Source organism: Gavia stellata, chromosome 24, assembly GCF_030936135.1.
Source record: "Gavia stellata isolate bGavSte3 chromosome 24, bGavSte3.hap2, whole genome shotgun sequence".
Classification (NCBI taxonomy): domain Eukaryota; kingdom Metazoa; phylum Chordata; class Aves; order Gaviiformes; family Gaviidae; genus Gavia; species Gavia stellata.
In genome coordinates this window covers 13,698,604-13,704,609 of record NC_082617.1, presented here as the reverse complement: position 1 = coordinate 13,704,609, position 6,006 = coordinate 13,698,604, and the positions used below count along the sequence as shown (strand labels likewise).

Sequence of the window (6,006 nt, the reverse complement as noted above, 5' to 3'; positions counted from 1 at the left end):
ACTAAATAATCAAAACTTCCTGAAAATACTTTAGCATACCAATATCCTTAGGTCATGTTCATACTCCACCCTCTTCTTGTGCTCCTTTGGAAACATGCTACCACAGCATATCTGGGTAGAGCACAACACATAACCCACAGACTAAGATACAGACACAGAAAAACGAACAATGCATTAGCCATATGTGTTTCCTCCCTGGAAAAGAATATGAGGAAGAAAAAGCCTTTTAAAGAATGCTTAGTCATAGGAACTTCACTCTTACCCACACTTTCAGCTAGTATGATAGCACTCGCAGATGCTATTTTCAATGAAAAGTGAAGGACAGACCATATAATGGTGGGCTTGAATAGTTAACCTGTAAGGAAAATAAGCACCAGATTAAAATACTACTGAGAAATACAGTCGATAGCTAGAGGAAAACTACAACTAGCATCATAAGAAACCATCGAATTCTCATCTAAAGATGGGTGAAGCATAGACAGAGCTGTAGGGTGGACCCAAATCAAAGCAACAAAAAAAATCCCTGGTCTGCTTTACAAAGACATTTCAATTTCAAGTCTTCATCTAAAAATGGTCACTTCTCTCATAAGCTTAAGACACCTCTGTCTCTTTTCTGAGGAAGAGAAAAGAGATGCAGAGAAAGAGACTGAGAGTGCTGAAGTTGCCTGGATCTGAAGAGGCTGAATGAGCTACCTAAGAAGTATCCTGAGATTCTTTGCAGTCTGTAGTCTTGAAGTTGCACAAAATAAAGCATTTGACTGACATGCAGTACTTGTCACACACAATAGTTGAGGATGGAAGGGACCTTTGGAGATCATCTAGTCCAACTCCCGTGCTCAAAGGATGCTCATTAAGGGCAGGTTGCTCAGGGCATTACCCAGTAAGGCTTTTAATATCTCCAAGGAAAGAAACTTCACAGCCTCTCTGGGCAACCTGTTCCAGTGTTTGACCACCTTCACCATAAAAATGTTCTTTTCCTTAAGTTTAATTGGAATTTCTTGTATTTCAGTTTGTGCTCATTGCCTCTTGTCCATTTACTAGATACCACTGAAAACAGTCTAGTTCCATCATCTTTTCAGCCTCCAGTCAGATTTTTATAGACATTGATAATATTTCCCCCCTAAGCCTTCTCTTCTTTAGGCTAAACAATCTCACTTCCCTCAGACTCTCCTTGTGACAGATGCTCCAGGCCCTTAAGTGTCTCTCTGGTCCTTTGCTGGGCTTACTCCAGTATGTTTGTGTCTTGTATTGGGAAGCTCAGAACCAGACACAGTATTTTAGATGTGGCCTCACTGGTGCTGAGTAGAGGGAAGAATCACCTCCTCTTCACCTGATAGCTACACTCTTCCTAATGCAACCCAGGATGCTGTCCTAGCCACCTTAGCTTGACACCCACCAGGTCCTTTTCTGACTCACTTACTTTCCAGCCAGTCAGCCCCCAGCTTATACAGGTACATAGCGTTAGCCCTCCCCAGATGCAGGACTTGGCAATTCCCTTCAGGGAACTCACTGAGGTTCCTGGCCCTCCATTTCTCCAGTCTGTTGAAGTCCTCTTGAATGGCAGAAAAATTGTCTGGTCTATCAACCTATCCTTTCAGTTTTGTATGATCTGCAAATCTGCTGAGGGCACACTATTTTTCATTGTCCAGGTCATCAATGAAGATACTAAACAACATCAGACTCAGTATTGAGCCCTGAGGCTCACTGCTGGCCAACAGTATCCAGCTGGACTTCATGCTGCTCATTACAATCCTTTGAGCCCAGCAATTCAGCCAGTTTTCAGTCCACCTATCTAGTCCATACCAAACCACAAGTTTGTCACCGAGGATTGTGGGAAACAATGTCAAAAGCCTTACAACACAGGAAAGAACCAGGATTTTGGGTGATAGGGCAGTGTGTGTAGCACAAGAAAGCTTTGTGTATCTACACTTATATTTAAAAAATTCACTAGCAAAAAAAAGTTGGAGTACAGAATAGTTTAGAAAATGGAGGAGAGGAAAAAAAGGATTGTGCTGTTGTATCATTGGCCCAGAGTGATGTTCACAACAAGAACTGTGGCTGAGCTGGCTGACAAAGAACTGAGGATATCTGACACATTCAAACCAGTTGGGGATGGGAAGGAGGGAGAGGAAAGGATGCAGAAAGCAAGGTCCAAATGAACAAGAACATACGTCCAGTTGTACCTAATGAGTTAGTTACTACCATACTTAAAAATTCATATTTACATCGTAATAAAATACTTTGCAGAAGTGCTGTAGGGCAACGTTTTAAACACACATATTTACTGAAATCAAAGGCATTGGAAAAAAGCTGTCTGTGTTACTACACAGATTCTCTTCAGGAAAGGTATGTACCAATTGGAACTTTGCTTGGCTCAGCGTAGGCCATCGAAGTGGGACAACAATAAGTACCATATCATTATTTCATAATTTAGCTAAGGCTTGGTCAGATAAGCCCTCTAGAGATGGAAAAAAAAAAGAAAAAAACCCCAAACCCCACCCCCCAAAAAACCCCAAAACCACATCCCAATGTTTAACATGGCTTTTTTTGCATTAAATTTGCATAAAATAATTTTAAACAAACCCAGAGGCTGGCATATCCAAATTCCCTATGTTTAATTGCTTTTGAACTTATACAGTGAAGTAAGTTATTGGCAAGTATATTGGCAGAATCACAGATTTGCAAAATTTCACTATGCCTATTTTTTTTCAGATTCACGCAACAGAACTGTTTGCACTAGATACACCATTTCACTACTGTAAACCGTGAAAGGTCTTATTTTTTCCCATGTTTCTCTAATTATTTCCAATTCTTTCAATTATATTCTTGTTTCATCACTCCCCAAAGAAGTACATCTCTGACAACACTATGCTGTCTAAAAATCACATACAAAACTTTTTCCTATCATTCGCAAAAGCACATCCGGTGAGTTTATACAGAAGGAGAGAGCTGCAGCACAATGGAGAAGAGTTCTAACAGCTTCAGTTCTCCAGTACTGCTCCTTTATTTCACAAAGTACTGTAGAAATAGTCCTGCAACTGCAAATCTCTTAAAAACATAGGTTGCTCTTCTGACTTTTTGAAGTATCTCTACCTTTTTCAGAACAGTAAAAAAAATGCTGTTAACTAATACATTATCTGTATATCAGGAACTAAACAGTGGGGCTTCACCCATAGCATTTAGACAAAAGGCTATCTCACAAGATGTAAGTTACTTCAGAAGATAACTCATTGTTCTCTTATACCCATACTTCATACAAGTTCTCTCCTGAAACTGTTCTATTATCAAAGTTTTCAGCATTATCCCCATTGTTATATTCCAAGAAAAAAACCAACAAAACGAAACACCACAACTCAGTGAAATCTGATGATTGCAACAGAACATACCCATCTTTGTCCTTTCTTTAACTACAGATACAACCTAAAAGATCACCTACAGTGAAGACAGGAAAAAAGGTGTAGCTAGTCATTGCACCTATGAATTTTCAAAACAATGTGACTGCTACTTTTTCTTAGATCATACTGGGGCTAAATACTTCCAACAGTCCAGACCACAGCCTTGCCAATCTCATGATTTTTCTCTTTTTTGTTTAAACTTGGAAGATCTGTCTGAAAAGAAAACAACTGTTGGATGTTTTAACACAGTAGTTTTACACATAGTAAGGAATATCTTAATCTCTCATGTTATAGCTTGAGGTTGTAAACATACCAGTTGTTGTCTCCTGTACTCATCTGGTTACACAAAGGTTCAACTGCACCTCTTAGGAAGCAGGGAAAACCTTAGTTTAAAAGAGCAGCAACACTGCTTAGTCTTTGCAATCACCAGGGAAAGGCTCTCTGTGATGTACGAAACCTGAGGTACAACATATGCAGGAGGATAAGTCTAAAGGAGGTTGGCTAGACACCAGCAGGAATTTCAGATTCAGCCCTGTAACTCAGTAACGTGGATTTTTTCCTTTTGCTTTCATTACAATGTCTTTTATTAGGCTTGTAACACTTTTGTCCATTTCAGAAACATTTTCATTTTCAATTTATTTAAAACTGGTTTGGCGTGATGTCCCAGTAACTGCATAGCACTAAAGCATTTCTTACACAAGGCTGTGAGCCAATTCTAGAAACCAGAGTATTTGGTCAACTTAAACAGTTGTTTAACTCCCCAGCATGTTCTCCAGCACATCTCAAACATAATCTCAGACTGCCCCAGATGGAATTAGAACTGATATCCCATAACTAAGGAACCATCTTGCAGTGAGAGACAAGAGGCTCTGCAGCATGAAATGCGGCTCTGCAGCATGAACTCTGCAATCTTCAGAGACTTTGTCACTCTCATTCAGTGTTGTAAGTTCACTATTGACTCCTAACATAGATCTATTAATCTGTCTGCTTAAATGAACAAGTAGACAGATTGAAGAAGCTTTTCCATACCTAATATTGTCTTCCCCAAGAACATACTTACTCACTGAAACAAGTCCCCTTTGAATATTCTCTTTTGATAAGCTAAACATTCCTTCAAACCTGAAATTATTTTCAAAGAAGTTTCAATAACTCATACCAATTTTTCAATACATTTTTTTTAAGTATGGCCATTAGGCATGGCCATCAAATTTATTTACTAAGAAATATTTTACATAAGCACTGCTGACTGTTATCTACAGGATTCTGTGCTGGGACTCATGCTGTTCAAGGTATTCATAAGTGACCTCGAAATGGGAATGAACAATGGAGCAAAAATCTGCTGATGACATTAACTAATTGAGGGGAGCAAAGAGAAGGGCTGACTGAGAGGAACCTGCAGAAGAATTTATGAGACAGACTGCTTGGACAATAAGACAGAAGATGAAAAACAAGACCAAGTAATTGCCAATAAAGGCAACATCTTGGGATTACAGTAAACAGTTCCTGAAAACAACTTGCTTTTTTGATTGCTACTAAACTTTGAGCTAACAGAATGTTAGGAATTATTAAGCAGAACACAAAAATCTTTCTGAAGTCACTGTATAAATCTAACGTGCACTTTTATCTTGAATTTTGCATGCACTCTCTTCCCCTAAAAAAGGATCTAGAACTGAAACGCTGCCACAGAAGGTTGTCAAGGATGACAAATGGCATCTGTACAAGGCATAAGCAAGTAATCCAAGGACTCTTCCTTTTGGAAGAGAGGTAACTGAAGATTTAGTATGAAGACAACAAAGATAATGACTGAAATCCATAACGTCTGGAGTAGCCTGAAGAAATTGCATAAAGAACAAGGTAGGGTTTATCTAGTAAAGGTAGAAAATACCATGTTCAAATCAAGCAAAAGAATGTGGTACTGGACAGAGCTGAGGAAATCCTTCCCAGCTGGGTGCTGTGGATGGAAGGAGTTTACATGTATTTAAAGAAAGAGTGCATGAGGTCATGAAAGAGAAATCCACTGAGGCACTGAGGGTCACTAATACAAAGGCAGCAATTCTGGCCCAGGAAGCCCATGCAGAATTCTTGAGCTCTAATGATTCAGGTTCAGTGATTTAAAAACACTTACCTTTTTTAGCTCCAGCTTAGCATCATCCTAAATAACTAATAAAGCCAGAACATAGTTCATTATATGAATGTGTAACATAGTTTCTTCACAAAATAAACCAAAAACTTCCTGAGCTCTTCTGCTTTTTAAAAATATTTTCTGGATTCTGATTTTCTTTTTTTCCCGGTTTTTTTTCTGAATTAAAATAGAATTTGAATCAGAACTTCCATGATAAAAGAAAAATGCAGTGTAGCAAGTGTATGTAACCTGTGGATGCCCTCTTTGAAAAGATTTTGCTACTTCTAGTGTTCTTTGTTTACCATCTTAGTAGCAAAGTGAAGGATTTAACAGAAACAAAACCTCAGTTTTCCCACTGGTAAACCTTAAAGTCACAAATACCTCACTCTGACAGGAGAGTAGGTCTGGTGCTGCCTGTGGAGACTAAGCAAGCCAGAGAGTACACAAAGTCTCAAAACCACGTGGACTACATTCGCTAACAACAACCTG

General features: G+C 38.9%; 1 protein-coding gene across 1 annotated transcript in view; it reads right to left on the bottom strand.

The window, feature by feature from the left end:
• Positions 1-6,006, bottom strand: part of RALGPS1 (Ral GEF with PH domain and SH3 binding motif 1) — a 120,273-nt gene that overhangs the window by 78,840 nt on the left and 35,427 nt on the right. The gene's annotated exons all lie outside the window — the stretch shown is intronic.